This window comes from Dromiciops gliroides, chromosome 3 (genome assembly GCF_019393635.1).
Source record: "Dromiciops gliroides isolate mDroGli1 chromosome 3, mDroGli1.pri, whole genome shotgun sequence".
NCBI classification, from domain to species: domain Eukaryota; kingdom Metazoa; phylum Chordata; class Mammalia; order Microbiotheria; family Microbiotheriidae; genus Dromiciops; species Dromiciops gliroides.
In genome coordinates, this window is record NC_057863.1 from 266,662,920 (window position 1) to 266,686,757 (window position 23,838).

The 23,838-nt window shown below is 35.5% G+C and overlaps 1 protein-coding gene across 8 annotated transcripts in view; it reads left to right on the forward strand.

Annotated features, from left to right (window-relative positions):
• TIAM1 (TIAM Rac1 associated GEF 1) overlaps nt 1–23,838 on the forward strand; it is a 323,266-nt gene that overhangs the window by 126,871 nt on the left and 172,557 nt on the right. For 3 of the 8 annotated variants that reach the window (XM_043994258.1, XM_043994259.1, XM_043994252.1), the window contains exon 4: nt 15,710–15,818. The exons of 1 other annotated variant lie outside the window; for it this stretch is intronic. The gene's annotated coding sequence lies outside the window, so the exon portion shown is untranslated. Of the gene's footprint in view, nt 1–2,984; nt 3,102–15,709; nt 15,819–23,579; nt 23,599–23,838 lie in introns of those variants that run through there. 4 more of the 8 variants (XM_043994255.1, XM_043994257.1, XM_043994256.1 and 1 more) reach the window with 4 other exon arrangements.

Sequence of the window (23,838 nt, forward strand, 5' to 3'; positions counted from 1 at the left end):
ATAGAATGCTGGCCCTGGAGTCAAGAGGATCTGAGTTCAAATCTCCCCTCACACACTTACTAGCTGTGTGACCCTGGGCCCCCAATTGCCTTAAACATCCAGGGCCATCTCCAGTCATCCTGATGTATATCTTGCCACTGGACCCAGATGGCTCTGGAGGAGAGAGTGAGGTTGGTGACCTCGCACAGCCTTCCCTTACTTAAATCCAGTTCACTGCAAGTCATGACATCACCCCATGTCATGGTCCTTGTAAAGAACAAAAGATGAACAACACCAACTGGATATGTCACCTACTGGTCCAGTATCTTCTTTGCAAAGCTACATGAAAGATATAGAAGGGGGAGCAGAGAGTAATTTTCATGTCCTGGAAGGACTGGGAGTTATCTAAATCTTCTTTAAACCACTCAGAATGGTTTATTTGTTTGCCCATGTAATCATATTGTTCTCTTCTTAATCAAGAGAAACATTTACATATCATAAAGGCATCAAGGTATAGACACATCTTTCTAGTTAGTTAAACACCTCTTTACCACCTTGTGATTACATTCTGGGCTTTTTGTGACCACATTACCTGAATTGGGGGCCTGGACCATACAGTCTTTGGGCAATAAAAGTCATATCAGCCTCATGAACAGGAGAGTGTTTTAGAAATATCCATTTGGCGGCTGTTGTGAGAATGGAATTCAGAGGAAAAAGAGTAGAAGCAAGGAGAACAATTAGGAGTCTATCACCTTAGCCTTGGCAGGAGGTAATGAGCACCTGAGCTAGAGTAGCATTGAAGAGAAGGGTTTGATTTCAAGAGAAGTTGTAGCTCTACAACATCTAGTATATGGCAACTGATTGTTATGGAATGTGAGTGCGAAAGAAGAGTCAACTTGATGTCAATGAATGAATGAATATATATTTTGAAATGAAAAAGCATTTAAGTTGATAGTACATTACCATGTGTCAAGCATTGTGCTAAGGACTGGGGATTCAAACAATGGAGTAGTGGCCAGGGAGTTTTTTTGGTCAAAGATGGGAAGCAGAGTCATAGGGTAATTGATTGACATGTTTTACAAGTAGTAGAAGTATTGGTTTGATTAATGTTCCCAGAGCTGGAGATGGAAATTGAGGGGAATGGGGAGGAGTTTGGGGAGGAGCAGTATGGCATGAAGATGGCCAGAGAGATGCTTAGTAAGTCTGAGTTGGACTAGATATGGTGAACAATTCCCCATTTATGAGCCCAGGGTCTTGCAGGTGGGAGCTGAGGTGCCAGATCTAGAGTTGGAAATTGTTCTCAGGAAGATAGCTCATGTTAGTAATTTTAGGAAAATTTTGGAGACTTATGTTCATGTAACATTGTTGTTCAGTCACTTCAGTCATGTCCAACTCTTTGTGACACCTTTTGGGGTTTTCTTGGCAAAGATACTGAAGTACTTTGCCATTTTCTTCTCCCAGCTCATTTTGCAAATGAATAAACTGAGGCAAACAAGATTAAGTGACTTGCCCAAGGTCACACAGCTAGTAAGACATTTAATCCACTGTGACACTTAGTAGCCCTTCATGTAACATTAGCTTATTTTTTTTTGTGTGGCCTTATGAGGACAGTACTTTCAATAGAATGTATATACTAGTTTTGTGAGTATTACATAACTGCTGGCTTGTCAGCTGTGACACTAATGCTTCAAAGATCCCTTAATTTTGTTGTAGTAAGTACTCCTCAGATACAGATCATGTCTCTATGACTTAATAGAAAGTGTGTAAGTTGTTGAGGCCAAAAAATTAATCATTCCCTCCTTTGTCTGGTGATGAACCTCTCCTAATTTAGCTGTGATCCCTTCGTTGCCAAGCTTACTCTCCCCCTTCCTGTTTAGTAGGATTTGCTACAACTTGTACTCTGCTGCCATAGCCTTTGAAAACTCAGGGTCAGCTCCACCATGAGGCACCAGAGGAGATCTTTAGAGGAGTATTAGGTGATAATTCTCTAATAATCTGTCCAATGAATCTATGAAGGGTGTGTCTGTGTCTAATGATGTACTTCTTTTTAAACTAAGGTGTAGTTTCTGATTCTGTTCACGGTCTTTAAATCAAATATGCCCCCCATGAGGCACTGAGAAATGATGTAGTCATTTTGAGGTTGTGATCCAATATCCATGCTTGTGGAATCAGGACAGTTGGATATAGAGGTGGCTAAGTAGGTAAGAGCACTGGGCTATGGAGTCAGGAAGAATGGACTTCAAATTTAGCCTCAGATACTTGGAAGCTATGTGACCCTGGGCAAGACACTTAACTTCTTTCTGTCTCAGTTTCTTCATCTCTAAAATGGAAATAATAATAGCACCTACCTCATAGGGGCTTTGTGAGGATCAGATACAATAATGTTTTTAAAGCGCTTGGTGCAGAGCCTGCTACATAGCATAGTAGGATTGTTTCCTTCCTTCCTATTGGGAAGCCTTTTGTGAGAGCTTTTGTTAACTCCTTAAGCTGTAAATTGTTTAATTTCTTTCCTTTAATTCTGTATGCATTATAATCCAAAGATTCAAATAAATGTTTGAGTTTTGTTTTCAATCTCATTTTTAATAGCTTTAATATCAGCTGAATGTTATATTGATTGGCTGAATTACCTATCTTCTCCTAAGGAATTTAGAACTTTTTTATTCTCTAAAGCCATATTAGGGCTTTCTTGCTTTGTGGTTCTCTCAAAATTTGGCTTATGCCTGTGCTTTTGACAGTAGCTGTCACACTATATGGAAAAGTATGGTTCATTTAAAATGTATAAATAAGACCCTGGTAGGAGTCTCTCGGTAGATTAGAGGAGCTGGGGGCTAAGACACTGAATGCCAGGAAGCCTGAGTTCTCCTAGGTGAGAATGCCTGAGGGGAAAAGCTAGAGAAGGCTGGGAAGAGGGAGGTGGGAAGTGGTAGTGGGTGGAGAAGAGAAACAGTCTTTCCTACACACCCAAATGACCAGATTCATCATTGCATGAAACTTAATGAGTTACACCCACTCTCTCTGCCAGAAGCTAAGTGAAAGACTTGAGCTTCCTCATTTGTGTTACTGAATGTAAGAGAGCATGTGAAATGAGAGAGTCGGGAAAATGTACTTCTCGCTGATCTGTGGTAAGCTTCTTTTATTCTTTCTTTGGAATGATTTCTAATCCAATGCTTTTGGCTTTTGGTTACAAGGGATAGCAACAGGGTACTGTGGGAATTTAGATAAAAGTGAACTTGCCTAGGGAGAAGCAGCAGAGTCTGAAACTGCAAGCATGCAGGAACTACCATCAGCTTAACTTGAAGAATTTTTGACTTGTTCCTTTTTTAGCCTAATGCCATTTAAAAAATGGATTTATAAGGTATATAGTAGGATTTGGGTTTTTAAATCTTTCCACCTCTTTTTCTTGTTCTGCCCTTAGTAAGTGTGGCGTAGTCTTGGATGGATACAAATAAGGGAGAATGTATGTAGGCTCACATTGCATCTTAAATATTGTGTCTTTTACCCAGCCATCTACCTTCATTTCAGTAATTACAGGTTATTGTTGTTGAAAATGAACCCTGTGAACAGCTTCAACTCAAACTGTGGTGTGTTACATGCCTGGGAAAAAATTGCAAGGAAAAAATTAGAAAGACCTTGTCTTAGAACCATTACGATTAGAATTTAGATTTAGAGCTCGCTTGGAGCACTCACATTCCTGAAAAAAATTTAAGTCACGGAAGGCTGTTTGACTCACCTTCTTGTCTATTGAGGTTTTATTTTCTATAGCTATTAACCAAGCTCCCTGTTTTTTAAAAAAAAAAAATCAGTTGTGTGGGTGGCAGTTTTTCTTCAGCTTTGATTGCTTAATTTTACTTTTGCAAAAATGGAAGTTTACATGCAGGGCAGTAGCATTGGAAATGGTTGCAGGGGAAAGATAGTCTGTGCATTTGGAGGATGAAATTGACTAAAGGCAAGGAAAGCATCCTGCACATATCTTTTCATATTTAGTTTGAGCTTTTGGATGTTGAGTTTTTTTATTGACTCTGGCTGCTACTGCTTTTTCTTCTTTATTACATGCTACAGGCATCAGGTGGTCAGAAAGAGTTTCTTGGTTTTCATTTTTCTTCATTTCACAATTGACATTTTAGCAATAAAACAGACCCTCATGAGTGTTTTTGTTTTGTTTTGTTTTGTTTTGTTTTGTGAGGCAATTGGGGTTAAGTGACTTGCCCAGGGTTACACAGCTAGTAAGTGTTAAGTGTCTGAGGCCGGATTTGAACTCAGGTCCTCCTGAATCCAGGGCCGGTGCTCTATCCACTGCACCACCTAGCTGCCCCATGAGTGTTTTTAAAGCTTATTTTTTAACTAAACTGTAAACACACACTTGTGAAAAACATAGGAGATTTATAAAAAACATCAAGTTATTTCTTCTCCTGAGACCTGTTGGGTCAGTAGGATGAATATATTGCATGTTATGATACATGCACATGTCTGGACTTCATCTCCACCCGTTACCCATATAAAAGCCCCAAAAGTAAAAGTACTTTTATAATTCACTTAACATTAAAACATTATTAAATTTGACCTTGTGGGTAGTTTTGTAGAATGAATAGACTTGCTTAACTGGAACAATAATCTTTAAATAATGAGGAATAAAAATTATTCACAGGTTAGACCTTCTCCGTTGTTAATGGAGATGAGAATGGAGAGAACTAAAAATATGATTAATTTTTTGTATGATACAATAGAGTTGGGGAAAGTTACTGAACAATGATTTACATCATAATTAGATCCTTAAGAATTTGTCCATCAGTCCCAAATACATTTCATTTTTCTAGTAAATAGGTGGGTTTTAAGCTAGCCTCTTATGTCTTGATTGTATCTGATCATCACAATTGGCTTTTCTTTAGTTTAAAATGCCTAATTTTATTTTCTTTTAAATTATTTCAAGAAATGTTTTAAAATAAAGAACTGGCTCCTTTTACTTCAATGAGTAAGTTGTTATTGTATCTATTTTCTATATTTGTCTCTGCCATAGAAAATTTTTTTAGCTTTATTGATATTCATGTTTGTCAAAAATTCAGTATTGGGTAGCATTGTGTTATGCCATATTTACAGTCATTGTTTTAGAAAATTCTTTTAGATAGGATTTTGTATGCGAATTATAGGTATTTTCAGCCCATTTCATTTTACAACTTTACCGTGCATGATGGCAAAGCAAATTTTGTATAATGACTGAGAGGTTTTTAAAAAAATATCTAATGCATAAAGCTTGACTCAAAAAAATAACACAGAAAAGCTTCCCTTTTTGGTGTATGCTGCCTTTAGAAGATTCTGCTGCCCCAGGAGACTGGTGAATGGGTGACCTTCCCTGTCTCAGTATGCTAACTTTCCCCAGCCCCTTCCTAACCACCTTAAATTCACATTGAATCAGGGCAGCTAGGTGGTGCAGTGGATAAAGCACCGGCCCTGGATTCAGGAGTACCTGAGTTCAAATCTGGCCTCAGACACTTAACACTTAATAGCTGTGTGACCCTGGGCAAGTCACTTAACCCCAATTGCCTCACTGAAAAAAACCCCCAAAAAACAAATTCACATTGAATTGTAGTTGGTTGTCTCCCTGGAAAAGGATGTGTAGAGGGTTATGTGGGGCAGGAGTAGGTGTGTGGCTGGGAGAAGTTTTAGCAGAGATCTCTGAAGAAAATGTATACAATACATCTGTGTAATATTTTTCCAATCCTTAGGTATTAGAAAGTGCAGCATTGCTTGGAAAGAACCACAGAAAGTGATTTAGGGCATGGCCTGCCTTTGAGATTGCAAAATAAAAGGTCTCAAGCCTTTAGCCCCACCCACCAAGCTAAATTGTTAGATTGGCATCCCTATATTCCCAGAATAATTTTGGACTGCAAGGGTACCCAGAGTCTTGAAGATTATTTCAGGAATAGGGGGCCTTGCTTTTAAATTGTTGTTTTTCTCACTTTTTGACGAAAACTGGAAGATAGTATGTCAGAAACCAGGCATAGACCAGCATCTTACACCCTGTACTAAAATAAGGTCAAAATAGGTACATGATTTAGACATAAAGGGTGACACCATAGGTAAATTAGGAAAGGAAGGAATAGTTTACCTCTCAGATCTATGGAAAGGAGATGAATTTATGACCAAACAAGAGATAGAGAATATTATGAAATGCAAAATGGATGACTTTGACTACATTTAATTAAAAAAAATTTGTACAAATAGAAGCAATGCATCCAAAATTAGAAGGGAAGCAGAAAGCTGGGAAACAATTTTTGCAGCCAGCATTTCTGATAAAGGCCTTGTTTCTGTAACGATTGGAATGACGCCACCTGCTGGAGACTTACTGTAGGAGAGTTCCGCCCTTGAAGCGAAGGTCTTTGAGGGCAAGACCAGGAGTCTTTTCTTTGGCGTCAGGAGGTGACGTGGGCTAGTGGGAGGAAGAAGGAAGAGACTGGCGGCTCGGTCACAACTCTCTTTCCTTTGGACTCTGGTGGAGAGCGGAGCTAGAAATGTGCTCTCCCCTTAATAGATAGGAATCTAGGCCTTTCTCTCCCTTTACCAAATTCTTATTCTCCTTAATAAATGCTTAAAAGTCTAACTCTTGCTAAAGTTTATAATTTATTGGCGACCACTCATTAGATATTTTAGACAGGTTAGCTAGAATTTTAGCCCTTAACATTTCCAAAATATATAGGGAACTAAATCAAATTTATAGGAGTGCAAGTGATTCTCCAATTGAGAAATGGTCAAAGGATATGAACAGGCAGTTTTCAGATGAAGAAATCAAAGCTATCTATTGCCATATGAAAAAAATGCTCTAAATCACTACTGATTAGAAAAATGCAAATTAAAACAACTCTGAGGTACCACCTCACACCTATCAGATTAGCTAATATGACAAAAAGGAAAAGAATAAATGTTGGAGAAGCTGTGGAAAAATTGGAACACTAATGCATTGTTGGTGTAGCTATGAACTGATGCAACCCATTCTGGAGAGCAATTTGGAACTATGCCCAAAGGGCTATAAAACTATGCATATCCTTTGACCCAGCAATACTACTATTAGCTCTTTATCCCAAAAAGATCACACAAAAGGGAAAAGCACCCACATGTACAAAAATATTTATAGTTGGTCTTTTTGTAGTGGTAAAGAATTGGAAATTGAGGGGATGCTCATCAATTGGGGAATGGCTAAACAAGTTGTGGTATACAATGAGCAGGCGGATTTCAGAAAAACCTGGAAAGACTTACATGAACTGATGTTGACTGAAATGAGCAGAACCAGGAGAACATTGTACACAGTATCAACAACATTGTGTGATGATCAATTGTGATAGACTTAACTCTTCTCAGCAATAAAATGATCTAAGATTATCCCAAAGGACTCATGATAGAAAATGCTCTCCACATCCAGAAAAAAAATAGAACTGTGGAATCTGGATGCAGATTGAACCATACTGTTTCTACTTTTTTTTTGGGGGGGGGAGGTTTTTCCCCTTTTGTTCTGATTCTTCTTTCACAACATGACTAATGCCGAAATATGTTCAATGTGATTGTACATATATAACCTATGACAGATTGCTTGTGTCTTGGGGAGGGGGGAGGGAAGGAGAAAAATTTGAAACTAGAAATCTTATAAAAACAAATGTTGAAAACAAAAAAAAAAACCCAAACATACATGGTACACATTCAAGTTTAATCTGCATTACTAACATTTTCCCATCACTTTCTTAAATCTAGACAATAAACAAAACAACATATCAAAAAACAAATGTTGTTTTTCCTTCATTCTTGAAGAGGACCATGACATTGTGAAGGTGATATCATGTCCTGCAAATGAATTGGATTTAATGTGGCAGGGCTGTGCGAATTCATCAGCCTCACTTTCTCCTCCAGAGCCATTTGGGTCCAGTGGCAAGATAGATATCAGGAAGACTGGAGATAGCCCCTGATACAGTGGGAGACTTTGGCCTTCTTAAGCTAAAGTCTTTCCCAGGTCTCATTTTGTCTGAGGCAACACCCATTCAGTAATTAAGGCTAGGTAAGAAGAAATGAGGCAAAGAATGGCCTTTCTTTTTTTTTTAATTTTTTAAAAATTTATTTTTTAATTAATAAAGTATTTTTTTCCGTTACATGTAAAGATAGTTCTCAACTTTTGTTTATACAAGCTTTACAATTTCATATTTTTCTCCCTCCCTCCCCTTCCTCCCCCCTCCCCTAGACAGTGGGTAATCTGATATAGGTTTTTTATATATATATATATATATATATATATACACACACACACACATACATAATAACATTAATCCTATTTCTGCATTAGTCATGTTATAAGAGAAAAAATCAGAGCAATGATGAAAAACCTCAAAATAGAAAAAAACAACAGCATCAAAAACAAAAGAAATAGTATGGTTCGTTCAGCATCTATACTCTGTGGTTCTTTTTTTTTTTTTTTCCCTTGGATTTGGAGATCCTCTTCTATCATGAGTTCCCTGGAACTCTTCTGTACTATTGCATTGGTGAGAAGAATATAGTCCATCACAGTAGATCAACACTCAATGTTGATGATACTGTGTACAATGTTCTTCTGGTTCTGCTCATGTCACTCATCATCAATTCACGTAAGACCCTCCAGGTTTCTCTAAACTCCTCCTGCTCATCATTTCTTACAGCACAATAGTATTCCATTGTATTCATATACCACAACTTGTCCAGCCATTCCCCAATTGATGGGCACCCCCTCAACTTCCAATTCCTTGCCACCACGTAAAGAGCAGCTATAAATATTTTTGTACATGTGGGTCCCTTTCCCCTTTCCATGAAGGAATGGCCTTTCTTACCTAGGCAAAAAACCAAACCAAAACCAAAATCAATCTGGGAGGGGAAAACCCTCAGGATTTTTGGCCCAAACAGAAACAATCTTATGCTTCCCTGTGTAGACCGAGGGAGAGGAGGGAAGAAGGGAACTAGGAAAGGAGTGAGGGAAGGAAGGAAAGAAGGGAGAAAGGGAGGAGCTGCATTGTTTACCTGGAACTGGCCAGTTGGGTTCCCAGTGGGGCAATTACTACTACTCACAGGTTGTTGTTTGTCCTTCCTACTTCCAAGAGAATTGGATTTAAGTGAGGCAGGGCTGTGCAAATTCACCAGCCTCATTCTCTCCTCTAGAGTGTTCTGGGTCCAGTGGCAAGATATAGATCAGTACCACTGGAGATGGCTACCACTTAAAAAATATCTATTCTATGACAATCTGGATTTATATAATATATATAATATATTGATGTACATTTTAATAAATTAGGTGAAGAGGGAGAGATTATATTGGCTTTATAAAAGGTTTTATCACTGGTAGTACCTTCTTTTAAAGAAAAAGACCAAAATAAAGACAGAAAGCTTATTGAGTGGTAAAGTATTTGTCAAACTAAATACCTTTTTTTCCTTTCCACTTATTTTTTTCTGTCCTTCTTTGAGTGGTGAAATTACTTATCTGCATTTTTAGAATTCTCCATTCCTTTTCTAATAGAATATTGTTGTCAGTGTCAGTCTTTCAGATGGCTACTTTTCTCTCTTGAGCCCTGATTTAATTTAGTCTTTTTTGTGGTTCCTTTATTCAGCATTTTGTGATCCCTTCATTCAATATTCAAAGCTTCCCTTCCCCTTCCTCTTCTCATTTCATTTGTATTTTTCTATCCTGCTTATGGAAAGAAAGTAGGCACAAGAGGGGCAGCTGTGTGGGTCAGTGGATAGAGCACTGGCCCTGGAGTCAGGAGGACCTGAGTTCAAATTTGACCTCAGATACTTAACACTTACTAGCTAGCTGTGTGACCCTGGGAAAGTCACTTAACCCCAATTGTCTCACAAAAAAAGAAAACAAAATAAACGAACAAAAAAAGAAAGTAGGCACAAGAGAAAAGGTATGTGTGTGTGTGTGTGTGTACACACACTCACACATAATAGATGGTTCCGTTCAAACCTACAAAATCTTGAATTGAAAGGACATACTTTGAAAACTTTCTCATACATTTTATCCTTTATGTGTTCTTGGGAGGTAGGCTTACAGGGTGTGAATGAGTTACTAAAAACTTCTGTTTTCCAACATCTATTTCTTCAGTAGTTTGTTTGCCAGTGACTTTTTCAATATCCATTTTTCCCACCTGCTTTTGATTTAATAACCAATTTGTGAAGATCATGGAGAAAAAATTGCAAGTTTTGTTTGTGTCTATTGCCAATATATTTTAAAATTATTTTTATTTCTTTAGACTTTTGGACTATATCTATGATTTTATTGGTATAGGGAATTCCTGAAGAGGAAATTCCCTCTATCAATGCACTTTTGCACTTGTCTTACAACTTACAGCCTTGGAGAGTTGTCTGGGTTTACTGTGAGATTAAAAGGTCTTCCCAGAATCACAGAAGCACTAACTATATATTCAGAGGCAGAACTTCAAACCTGGTCTCCCTGACTCTGAGCCTGGCTCTCTTTCGTAACAAATGGACAGAGTTAGAAGTGGGATGGAGAATCATAAGGAGAATGAAGAAATGTGTTGCTTTGTAAAATTGTATTATCACAACAGTTGTGATAAAGAGCGTATACCTTATCCTGGGTGTCCTTTTGTACACTGTGCCTTTCTTAGGTATGGCATGACCTTGAGCAGGTTAGATTTGTAGACCAGAATTGGTCTGATCATCGTGAGATGCTGTGTGAAGTAGTAAAGCAGCGGTGCTAGGCAACAGCAGTCTTTGTGTGCTATTTTTGAGTGAGAATAACTAGGGGAAAATATTTTTGACAAGAAGTTTGTGATATTACTCTTCTTTCTATTATTAAAAAAAAAAAGCATTTAAGAACAGTGTTCACTGATATTCTGAACATTGAGGAAAAAGCAAGCACCTTGTATGGCTGTCCATGACAGATTCATGGGAGGATGTGGGTTGAGTCTCACAGGATGAGCAGGCATGGGTTATTTGATTATTATATATATTGAAGTGCCAATGACAATTTAAAAAAATATCATGAAAAGTATTTGTACATTAGTTGATGAGAATGAAGTGGCAGAGAAATTTTAAAGAGAACGATAAGACCCTCCAAATGAAATCATCACATACTCTGATACTTGATGTCTTCAATGTAAAGGTAGGAAAGGGATAGGAAAAAATCTATGGGAAATTCTGCTTATGTAAGAGAGTGAGAATGACCAAAGATTTTTATATTACACAGGAGCCTCATTCCTTTATTTATCATGATTCCTTTGAGAAAAGAATTGGTAGGCACTAGACATTATGAACACCAAATAGCACCATAAAGAATGAAATATATTATAACAGACAAGAAGAGACTTGTTATTAATGCAGGAACTATCCTTGAATTATCTGCCTTTGCATAATGAGACCATTAGCTCATAAAAGCTAAGATCAGAATTATTTTTAAAAATGAGGAATAATAATGAAAAAGATATGGTTTTCAATGAAAATAACTTAACCCTAAACTAAACAATTGTCAACCAAAAATGGATGGAACAGAAAAGGTCTTGACAATGATTATAGTAATTTTATTTAGAAAATTAAACAATAATGTACATTTTTGGTTAATCTTATTATAAATTATTATTCCCAATAATGTAAATTAATTGCCTCAACAAGGAAAGACCAGAAGAACCCAGAAAGCATTAAGCAAACCTCTAACTTTTTTGCCAGAGAGAAACTGACACCAAAGGCACATGGTTAGAATGTAAACTTATTTGCAAAATCTTATAAAGAGGAATGATGTATGATCATGAACAATATCATCTTACAAAGTAGAAAAAAGTAATGGAGGGTAAAATCAGTTTAGAGAAAATCTTGGCAAGATATTAAGCAAAGTAGTCTGAAGGGCATTTAAGGGCGAAAGTGGAAAGAAGACAAAAACAAGAAAATGGAAAAGATTTTAAGAAATCAATATTACTGTTTCTTCCAACAAAGACAGTGGAACCATCACACCTGAATCCTAATTTTACAACTCTACATGTGCTTAACAGGATAGTGGAAAAGGTACTAAAGAGTATAAACATGGGGAAAGCAGCTGAATTGGACCAAATATATAGAGAGATCCATGATAAAGGTATGAGGGTATCAGTACTCATTTGAGGAGAAGACTTTAATATTATGCCCCACACCCAAACCACAAAGAGGACATTGATAATAAGCAACCTGTACATCTTTTCTGCCATCTACATAAAACCTTTATTAGAGTCATCTTTATACAAATCAACAACATTGTCAGGAACAAGTGACTTTGCAAATTATGTTCTATGATCGATCTTATCTTTATTAGTTTCACAACTAATTGGAAATTATAGAGAATACAAGAACCGTCTGTTCTCATTATTTGTTGATTATGAAAAGGTATTTGTTTTGGTAGAACAAAATGCTGCCTTACAGACCCTTTTCTTTTGTGGGTATTCAGTTCAGTTGAAATTACTTATTTTTTTATTCTGAATTAAATGAAAACCAAAAAACTAGAACAGAAAAAAGAGAATTTTACGTGAAACCATGAATCTCTATTCCATGAAGCTTGTTTAAAAATATGTATGTGGGGGCAGCTAGGTGGCGCAGAGGATAGAGCACCGGCCCTGAATTCAGGAGGACCTGAGTTCAAATCCTGCCTCAGACACTTAAGACTTACTAGCTGTGTGACCCTGGGCAAGTCACTTAACCCCACTTGCCCCGCAAAAAAAAAAATATGTATGTGTATGTATACACACATTTACATCTCTATATGCATACATACATCTTTTCAGTATTGTCTTGCTGGTCTGTGTTTCCTTCTGCGCTTTATTCAGTGCTCTGTTTGCACATTTTAAAAAAAATGATTTGATGACCCTCTTTTCTTTTTTATCTTGTTTTGGGCAACTCTGTTACTGGCTTCCCTCTTCTCTCCATGAAAACTCTTCCATTCCTACCCCCCACTCCAAATAAAGACCCTCCTACTAGGAACACAGTTCATGGTCCCAGACCTGGAGTGTGGTTCATGATACTTCATCTTGCAGGTTTGTGAATTTCCAAACAGCTGTGTATCATAACATACAATGATATTCTTTTATTTCTTATAATTATTTTGTTTCTTAAAGATACAGTTTATGTGTTTCTATTACCCGATTCCATTCATGAATCCCATTTTATTAATAGCAAGAAAAAACAAAATCACATAGTCATATCAATTAATGTAGAAAAAACCCTTGACAAACACAACACCCATTTCTGTTAAAAAAAATGAGCCAATATTACATATGATGGGGATAAATATTAGCCTTTTAAATTAGATCAAGAGTAAAGCAAGGTCAGCAATACAATGATCCTGGACAATTCCAAAAGACTCATGATGGAAAATACTATCCACATGGTGAAAGAACTATGGTGTTTAAATGCAGATAGAGACATACTATATTTCCTTTTTTTGGTTGTTGTTGGCTTTTCCCTGTTCTGTTTCTTTTATCACAATATGACTAATGTGGAAAAATATGTTTACAGGATTACATATGTATAACCTACATCAGAATGCTTGCCATCTTGGGGAGGGGGATGGAAGGGAAGGAGAGAGAAAAATTAGAAATTCAAAATCTTATAAAAAACGTATGTTGAGGGGGCAGCTAGGTGGTACAGTGGATAAAGCACCAGCCCTGGATTCAGGAGGACCTGAGTTCAAATGTGGCCTCAGACACTTGACTCTTACTAGCTGTGTGACCTTGGGCAAGTCACTTAACCCTCATTGCCCCACCCCCCCTAAAAAAAATAATGTTGAAATCTAGTTTTATTTGTAATTGAAAAAAATAAAATCCTATTTACAAAAAAAAGAGTAAAGCAAGGATTATCACTATTATCAATACTGCTATTTGATATAGTTCTAGAAATACTGGCTCCAGCAATAAGTAGAAATTGAAGGTATAACTATAGGCCAAAAGAAATGAAATCATTGATTTTTGTGAATTATAATGATGGTTTACTTTGAGAACCCTGCCTTCCAGTTCTGTTCATTATTTCCTATTTACCTTAAGTGTAGCTTGCTTTGTATATATTTGTTTCCATATTGTCTATTAGATTGTAAACTTCTTGAGGGCAGGGACTGTCTTTTGCCTCTATTCATATCTCCAGTGCTTAGCACAGTGCCTAGCACATAGTACATGCTTTATAAATGTTTATTGGATTTCATTGAAAATCTTTGATAAGAAAATAGCACCTACTTGGAGTTGTTGAAATGTAGCTTTGCCAAAAGACAGGCAGAGCATTTCAACCTAGATGACCATTCAGATCCTGAATCATCTTATGAATTACATATTTAGAGCAGGAAGAAACCTCAGAGGTTACTTAATCCATCCCCTTCATGAGGAAACTAAAGCCCAGAGGACCAAAGTGACTTTGCTGAGGCCACATAGTACATACATAGCAAAATCAGGATTTGAATCCAGGTCTTCTGATTTCCACTCTTCTTTCCATTATATTATTACAACCTAAAATGGGAGCAGTTTGATGGAAACTGAAATGTGTAATCATAGCATTTACTTCCCAGAACTGCTGTGAGGATCAAATGAGATGTTTGTAAAGTACCTAGTAGATGCTATGTAAATGCTAGCTATTATTATTCATTATGATTCTATTGAGGAAGATAAATGATTGGGTCTTTTATATCAGCTGAATGTCTCCTGGGAAGGGAGGATCCTGTTAAATGCCTTCCAAATATGTTTGGGTTTAATGTTGCTGCCTGCTCTTATCTGTCATTCTTCTTTCCATTTCCTTCCTTGTGAGAATTGATTTTTAATTCTTCAGAGAATGTTACATTCAGAGTTCTGCTGTTATGTAGCAACTCTGATAGAAAGTTGGGATAAAGAGAATGCCCATCAATAGGGGAATGGCTAAACAAGCTGTGATATATGAATGTAATGGAATGTGATTGTGTTGTAAGAAACGATGAGCAGGAGGAGTTCAGAGAAACCTGGAAGGACTTACATGAACTGATGCTGACTGAGAGGAGCAGAGCCAGGAGAACATTGTACACAGTAACAGCAACATTGTGTGATGAACAATGGGAATAGACTTGGCACTTCTTAGCAGTGCAATGATCCAAAACAGTTTCAAAGAACTAACGATAGAAAATGTTCTCAACATCCAGAAAAAAAGAACTGTGAATTATGAATGCAGATTGAACCATATTGTTTTTTTTCCTTATTTTTTGAGGTTTTCCCCTTGTGCTCTGATTCTTCTTTCACAAGATGACTAATGTAGAAATATGTTTAATGTGATTGTACATATACAACCTATATCAGACTGCTTTCCATCTTGGGGAGGAGGGAGGGAGGGAGGGAGGGAGAAAAAATTTGGAACTAAAAATCCTGTGAAAACAAATGTTGAAAACCATCCTTATATGCAACTGGAAAATAATAAAATACTTAAAAAAAGAAAGTTGGAATAAAAACATGGGACTTTGCTTTGCTGAAGCTTCATTAGGACAGTTTTCTATTTCCCAAAGGTTCTGTTTCCAGCTCATTCTTTTGTTCAACTCTCCAAACAATTTGTTGCCCATCTGTACTACGTTCCCTATACATATACACATATATAAACATATACATATATGTACATACATATCTACCATGTCTCAAAAGTCTTAGGGCAATTTTAGGCTGTAATACTTTAAAAGTGTTCTAAGGCTTTTGGGTGTATGGGTGAGTGTGTGTGCTCATTGAACAGGATTATTTTTGTTATCTTTTAGGGAATCTTGAATAATTTTATTGTATGGATAAGAGACACCTTTTTGAAAAGACAGCTGTAAGATGGCATTCTTTTCTCAAGTGAATCAAGTGCCTTTTCATAATCAGCAAGTAAGTCCAGTGAAATCTTATATTCTCTGTATTTTTCAGTTGTGAAATGGTAATTATGTAGTTCATTGTAGAATAGCACCTGTTGAAAGCCTGCTTTTTCTCTACTTCACCCTCAATGAGGATGCCTTTGAGCATGAATGATTCTTATGATTTTGATTAGATAGGAGGCAGATAAATAGATTGATCATTATTAATGTTTTCAGGGTCCTTTTTATGGTATTAATTCACTTTTAAGATCTTTTTTCTGTGTCTTTGGTATCTTTATTTCCCCCCTCCAATATCTTGGATCTTGATTCCTCAACATTCCCATAGCTGTTTTATCTCCATCACAAATTTCCTTTATATACACTTGGTCCAGTCTAGCTTTTTTTCCATCTTTGTTCTCTTCAGAGAAATTTCTACCTTCATTTTAAGCACTTCTAGACCAGTGATGTTAGGGTCCCAGTGTGATTGTTTCACCACATTTGATGGAGAAAACAGTTTTCAATATTCAATATTTCAATATTCCATTTTCTTGTTTGTTGTTCACTTGCCATTTTTTGTCTTTAAATGCCCTTCATATTATTTTGCTTAGTTGGTTGTCCTGCCAAGCTTTTCTTTAATGTGATTTTACCCTCCACTATTTCTCTTTGCTTTATGAGATGATACTTCTCATAATCATATGTCATCCTTCTTTGTAAGATTTAACAAACAGTTTTATAGTCTAATCTGGTCTTGGCTCTGTCAAGTAAAACATTTATTTTCTGGCTCTTTAAAGTACTTTCTGGGTTTTTTGGTCTCTTAATTGTTGCAGTTGGTTTATAGTGGTTAAACTTTGGAATAAGATTATTATAATTGGTATCAATGTCATACCTGTTTTTAATTTCACATTGCTGTTTCTTTAAATTGTTCAATACTGTTTCAATTGTATATTGTATTTTTTCTCATTGTTAGTCTTGTGTTTGTAAAACCTATTCTGATCTGATAAATTGATGGTTTGACCGCAGACAGCTGACTTAGTGATAATTCCAAAACAATTATAAGCCTTTTCCTGTCTGTTGAGAGAAAAATCTGTTTAATTTTTTGCATTGTCATTTGGCATTCTCTATGTCCAGCACCTACTCATTCTTGGTAAATATATTCATGATGTATGAGACTTCTTTATAAATCTGAAAATCTTTGGCTACTCTCATTTCTTTTGTCTATGTTTTTTATTTTGTTTGACAATGCATATTTGTTACAAGAATCATAAATGTTTGTTAATTAGAAGAAAAATAAAATTTAATCATTAGGGTTTATTGACAGTCTAAATACTGTATGGTACCCTCTCCCATCATTGCCATTCACTGCCAAATGGAAGGATTGAGGAGGTCCATATTGTATTTGTCTTCATTTCATTCATTGCTACAGCCAAAAAAATTCATTCCCAATTGGCCATCCTATGGGGTAATGTGCCTTTGCATACTTCGGCAAGCTAATTCTTAGACAACAGCTTTGTTCTGTTACCAGGTTATGCTCCAAATTTTACCAGCATGGTATAATCTGCCAGAACTCATGTTCTGCTAGCATAGTCATTGTGTGATGACATATTAGATTACCATCAATAAATATACATATATTCTGTATACCTGCTTAAAAGTTTTTACTCAGAGTGGCGAGAAATTTTTTGAAAAACTATGGAAACTACTGGTCCAAGTGATGTTATATAACCTTTCAAATGTGAGAAATGGATATTTCTTTTATATTTAATAGGTAATTATTGAATTAGGACCAAGGTTTTTTACCTTTTCTACTTCCTCATCTAGAAACCAACCAATATGGGAAATCTCTTTTAGAGATTTACCCAGGCTAAGATTTAATCAGATAGTAAAAGAAATTCTAAGTTTGGGTTAATGGGTGTATTCCTATTCATTTTGTTTTGGAAAATGTTGATTCTCCCTATTATAAAGACAGGTAATACGCAAATTGATATCTCTTTGACCAAAATTTGAGTGACCAAAATTACAGACCCCCAGATAGTCCATCTCCCATTGTGTTAACCAGTCATAGTTGATTGATTAGGCACTTGTAATGTGGGTAGTGGTACTTTACCAAAATCTCTGAACCAGGTTGATAGATTAAAATGATAACATTTTGAAATAAATGGTGCTATGTAAAATATAAGAAATCATTACTCATCTTAAGTATACTTATGGCTCCTACTTTGAATTCCCCCCTTCAGCCTTATTAGGCAGATGAGACTTTTGCTTTGTTTTGCTTCTTAATTTTTTAAATGCATCAGGTATCATATATGTTCGTGGACCCTATAGCTGGAAGATATTCTTAGAGATCTTCCTGTCCAGTCTCCTCATCATAAGTCTGTAAACTGAAGTACAGGAAGGTTGTGACTTGTCCAAAGTTAGTAAATATTAGAGTTGGGATTTGAATCCAAGTCCTCTGACAATTTAGACCTTTTTATACCATACTTTCTCAAGTGTGCTAGTTAGAGAATTTGAATAGCACAGAAACAATTAGGGTTGTATAAAAGTAGATTTCCCCAATTTGATCATATTCAAGTAGATACAGTGATGGATTCTTAGCTACATATGAGATACTGTGATGGTCATCCAATTTTTCTGTGAGTCATGAAAGTTAAATGACTCTCATTGTTAGGATAAAGACTAAACTGAGCTGCCTGGCATTAAATGTCTTCTATAGTTTAGTCAGAATCTGACCTGTATTACATTAGGTTACACAATTGAGATAAGATATGGAAAGCTATTTGTAACCTCCAAGTGCAGTGTAAATGAAGGTTATCATAGTTATCAGCTTCATTATAACCCCCCCCCCCCGCCCATATGCACAGCCCTAGCCCTGCTGATCCTGGTTCCCTGAACAAATCATCTTTTAGCCTTTTTGCTCATACTATAATGCTCATGCTTATGATGTTCCTCCTTGTCTCTGCCTGTTTGAATTTTTTCCATTGTTTAAGGTCTGCCTCTTTCCTTATTCCTTTATTAGGTAACTTCAAAGCATAGTTGTTTTCTATACTAGGCTTTTCCTGATCTCTCCAGTTTTCCTTTCTCCTTCTTGAAATCACTTTGTATATATCACTATATATATATGTGTGTGTGTGTGTGTGTGTGTGTGTGTATTTTATATATCTGTATCTAAATATGTGTGTATTATTTGTATACGCATGCACACGTGCGCACAAACACATATACACACGTAAATAATTGTTTGTATTTAGGATGTTGTTGTTTGGCTTTCATTCTCAAAGAGGACCATGACATCAGGTGATGTCATGACTTGCAGTGAATTGGATTTAAGTGAGGGAGGGCTGTGCAAAGTCACCAACCTCACTCCTTCAGAACCATCTGGGTCTAGTGGCAAGATATTCATCAGTACAACTGGAGATGGTTCCAGATGTTTAAGGCATCTAGCACATTGTCTAGAATGTAATAGATGAGTTAACAAATGCTTGTTTGTTGATTGAGTGAACAAAAGTCAAACAAAAGTGTATTATAACTCCAAGCAAAATTCAAGCATTTTCTTGAATTTCAGTATTGTTTCATTGTACATTGCTTGAAATTTCTAAATTTAAAAACATATGCAGAAATGTTATGTTGGGAATTTAGCCTGTATTTCTTTATGCCCTACTCAGGAGAATACTAGACCTTTGTTTAAAAAAAAAATAGATTGAGGAAATGAATCCACATTCTGAGTTTCACCTAAAATGATAGTAATTGTCTTGATTGTGATAAGATGTTTTTTATAAACTAGAAAATAATTATAGAAAATCTTGATTTGGCTCATATACTGGTAAGAATATACCAGGAGTCTGGAGGACCCTAAAGAGAATTTTTGTGGGCTTGGCTTTGATTCTTTGAATCCATAATTGTAATAAATTTAAAGAATTCAAACTGACTAGAGAAGGTTTTAGGGAGGGTAACATTAAGAATTATTTTTACGTGGGAAAAAAACCTGCTCTAAAAAATGGGACACTGATGATATTTCATACAACTATTTTGTTACACAGTTTAACTAGCATGGCACTGAAATGTTACTTCATTGGAATTTGAATTTAGATTTTTTTTTTCCTGCTTTCTCTGTTCTATTCTTCTCATTCCTAAATGGGAAAAAAACCCAGGGAAAACAAAACAATCAAACAACAGTTTGGTAGGAACAGATGGCAGCTCTGGGCGTTTATTCTGTAACAATTTTGGATTACTGAGTGGGGGATGATTGCACTCATTCTTCTGGTATGGTGAGGCTAATGGGGGGAGGGGGTAAGACAGTTCCAACTTGATATCAGGTCAGTATAACCCTAAATGTAGGCCTTCTAGATCTATTATGCAACTTGTACAGTAGGGATATTTCATAGAGATATTTAATTTGGATATATACTCATTTGTTCAAAAGGCTGGAAATTCTACACATTTTTAATTAATACACTTAAATTCTGTGATGGAGAATTAAATTGACATTGGTGGGGAAAGGCCATAAATATCTTCCTCTAAAGTAATTAGTTATTTTTACTTAGTTATAAGAGAAAAACATTTTTCCATGATTAGAAAAATAAAAGAATGGATACCTTTTTTGGCAAAGATCACTGTTCTGTAAGCAAGGCCCTCCAAATTTCTGAAGATTAAATTATAGATAAATGGGTGCAAGATCCCATAAGTAGGGAATAAGGGCAGCAGGATAGATTTTTAGAGTTAGAAAGGAGATATTCTATGTGGTCTATCCCTTTTATTTTATAGATGAGGTAACCTAGACAGGTCGAGTGATACCCAAAATCATATGGAAAGCAAAGTGGGTTCTATGACCCATAGTCCAGGGCTATTTATACTGTACTACAATGTCTCCTTTTGAAGGAAAATCAAGAGTTGGAAATACTTGGAAACGAGCAAATGATTTGTAATGCCAAAATCTGAAAACAAGCATGAACATAATGGAAAGTGGCAAATCATTAAACTTAAGCATATAGTTTAATCAAAACAGAAAAACCAAAACTCCACGTGGGATTCCAGTCTTATGCCATTGGAAGGGCAGACATGGAGTTCGAAGATGGTGCCTGCAAAATCATCTGGTCCTACTGAGCCAAAGTTTTCATCCACAATTCCATAATATGGATAGCTTTATTAATCATTATAATCACAAAAAATCTGTTGATGCAAAAAAGGGTTATGATAAACCCCCTATTTCTGTTAAAAACACTAGAAAATATGGAAATAAATGGACCTTTCCTTAAAAGTGATTAAATACTATTTATCTAAAACTAAGAGCTAGCATTACTATAGAATAGTGATAAACTAAAATAATTTCCATTAAAATCAGGGGTGAAACAAGGATGCTTATGATTTGACATAGTATTAGCAGTACTAGTCATAGCAGTAAGACAAGAAAAAGAAATTGAACGAATAAGCACAGATATAGAAGAGGCAATATTCTTGCTTTTTGCAGATATGATAGTTTACTTAAAGAATCCTAGAAAATTAAAATAAAATTAATTGAAATAATAACAAGCAAAATTGCAGAACATAAAAAGCTATATAAATTATCAGCAATTCTATATAGTACCAATATTAATGCAGCAAGAAGAGATAGAAAGAAAAATTCCACTTAAAATTCCATTTAGAATGTATATTATACCTGGGAGTCTATGTTCTAAGGTAATACAAGAATTACATAAATACAACTACAAACAATTATTTACAAAAATGGACAAACTTAAATAATTGGAAAAATATTAATTGTTCATGGGTTGCTTGAGACAATCTTATAAAAATGACAGTACTGCCTAAATTTCTTATTCTATGCCATTCTAATCAAACTACTATAAGATTACTTTTTAGAATTAGAAAAAATAATACAATTCAAACAGAGACAAAAAAGGTTAAGCATCTCAAGGCAAACAATGAAAAAGGGGGCTAGGTTGTGTATGTTAAAAGGATCTAGATGTAACAGAACCTCAAACTATACTACAAAACAGGTACTAGTTAAAAAATAAGAGAAATCAATCAGTGGAATAGATCAGGTACCCAATATGTAGAAGCAAACAAATCTAATAGCTACTCTAGTACTCAGTAAACAGAAAGATCCTAACTACTGGTATTCACCATTTAATAAAAACTGCTAGGAGAATGAACAGCAAGATAGAAGAAATTAGATTTAAACCAGTGTGTAACCCCTCATACCAAGATACAATCCAAATGCATACATGACCTAGATATAAAAGGTCACAAACAAATTGGAGAAATGAAGAAAAAAAATATCTGTCACATATCTATGGAGAGAAGAAAATTTCATGACCAAACAGGAAATAGAGGAAATCACAGAAGATAAAATGGGTAATTTTGATTACATAAAATTTTAAAGGTTTAGTTTATAAGGGAAATAATTAATTGGTGGAAAAGCCTTTGTAGCAAGTTTCTCTGATTAAGATTAATGGTCTGGAGCAGCTAGGTGGCCCAGTAAATAAAGCACCAACCAACTCAGGAGGACCTGAGTTCAAATGTGACCTCAGACACTTGACACTTACTAGCTGTATGACCCTGGGCAAATCACTTAACTCTCATTTCTCTGCCCAAACAAACAAACAAATGAACAAAACACAAACAAACAAACAAAAAGATTAATGGTCTAAGGATAGGAACAAGGGAAGATTGTTTCAAGGGAAGAAAGCTAGACTATATAACTTTGTGAAAAAAAAATGTAGCAAGTCACTTCTAATTAGATAAATGGAAATTAAAGCAATTCTGAGGTTCTACCCATTAGACGACAAAGATGACAAAAAAAAGGAAAATGACAATATTGTTGAGGCTATCAGAAAATAGGCACACTGATAAAATTTTGAATTATGCCCCAAAGGTTACTAATGCCCTTTTACCCACATATACCACTACTAGGCAGATCTCCCAGAGGAGATCAAGGAATAAGAAAGATGTCCTTTGTGTAGAAAATATTTATAACACCTTTTTTGGTGGTGTCTAAAAAACTTGAAACCAAGGGGATGTCTAATCAATTGGAGAATGGTTGAATAATTTGTGATATAGGAATATGATAGAATACTATTATGCTTTAAAAATGATGAAATAGATGATTTCAAAGAGACATGGAAAGACATGAACTGAAGCAGTAAAATAAACAAAAACAGAAGAATAATTTATGTTATAACAATATTATAAAAATGAACATTTTGAATGCTTTTATAAAGTAATGAAGAAGGAAAAATGAGCAGAACCAAGTAAACAATTTATGTAGTAACATCAGCACTATAAAGGCAAACAACTTTGAAAAACTTGATCAGTTTCATCCACCATCTATGATTCCAGAGAGACCCATGTTTTCTGTGTCCTGAAAGAGGTAATGGATTCTAGGGAAAGAAGGAGGCATCTATATTTTTGAGCCAGTGAGGGAATTTGTTTTGCTAGACTATGTATATTTATTACAAGGAATTTGTTGTTTTTCTTTTCTTTTCAGTAGGATTGGGGGGAGTAGTATGTTAAAAATGATACTTTAATTAAAAAAAAAAGATACAGAGATAAAAATGAAACAGTCCTTGAAAAGCAGGCACAGAGCCTATGTTGTAATTTTTAAAATGTACTTATAATGTTATTCCTTTTGATGATTCTGTGCCTATAATTATATGTATGTGTGTATACACACAGAGATTTAAAATATTACTATCTGGGACTCAAAATTTAGGACCTCAGTAATGGCTAATGAATTCTGTTGACTAATGCTGTTTTCACTGAGAATAATATCTTTTTTTTTCTTTTTAATATTTGACCTTAGTCACACTTTTCTGGACAAGGTAAGAATTAACTGATTAATTCCTACATTAGTGAATCTAGACTTTCACTGTTTACATATAAAAATGATGCATACTTTTTTAGGTTTCAATTTCAGTGTATCATTTTATCCAGTCATTATTTACATTTCTGTATGGCAAACATTCTCTGATACATTTATAATTATAGTTAAAGGTATGATCACTCTTTGTTGGGGCTTTTAGTCACAGTGAGGAACATTTCTTCAATTTTCTATTTTAATT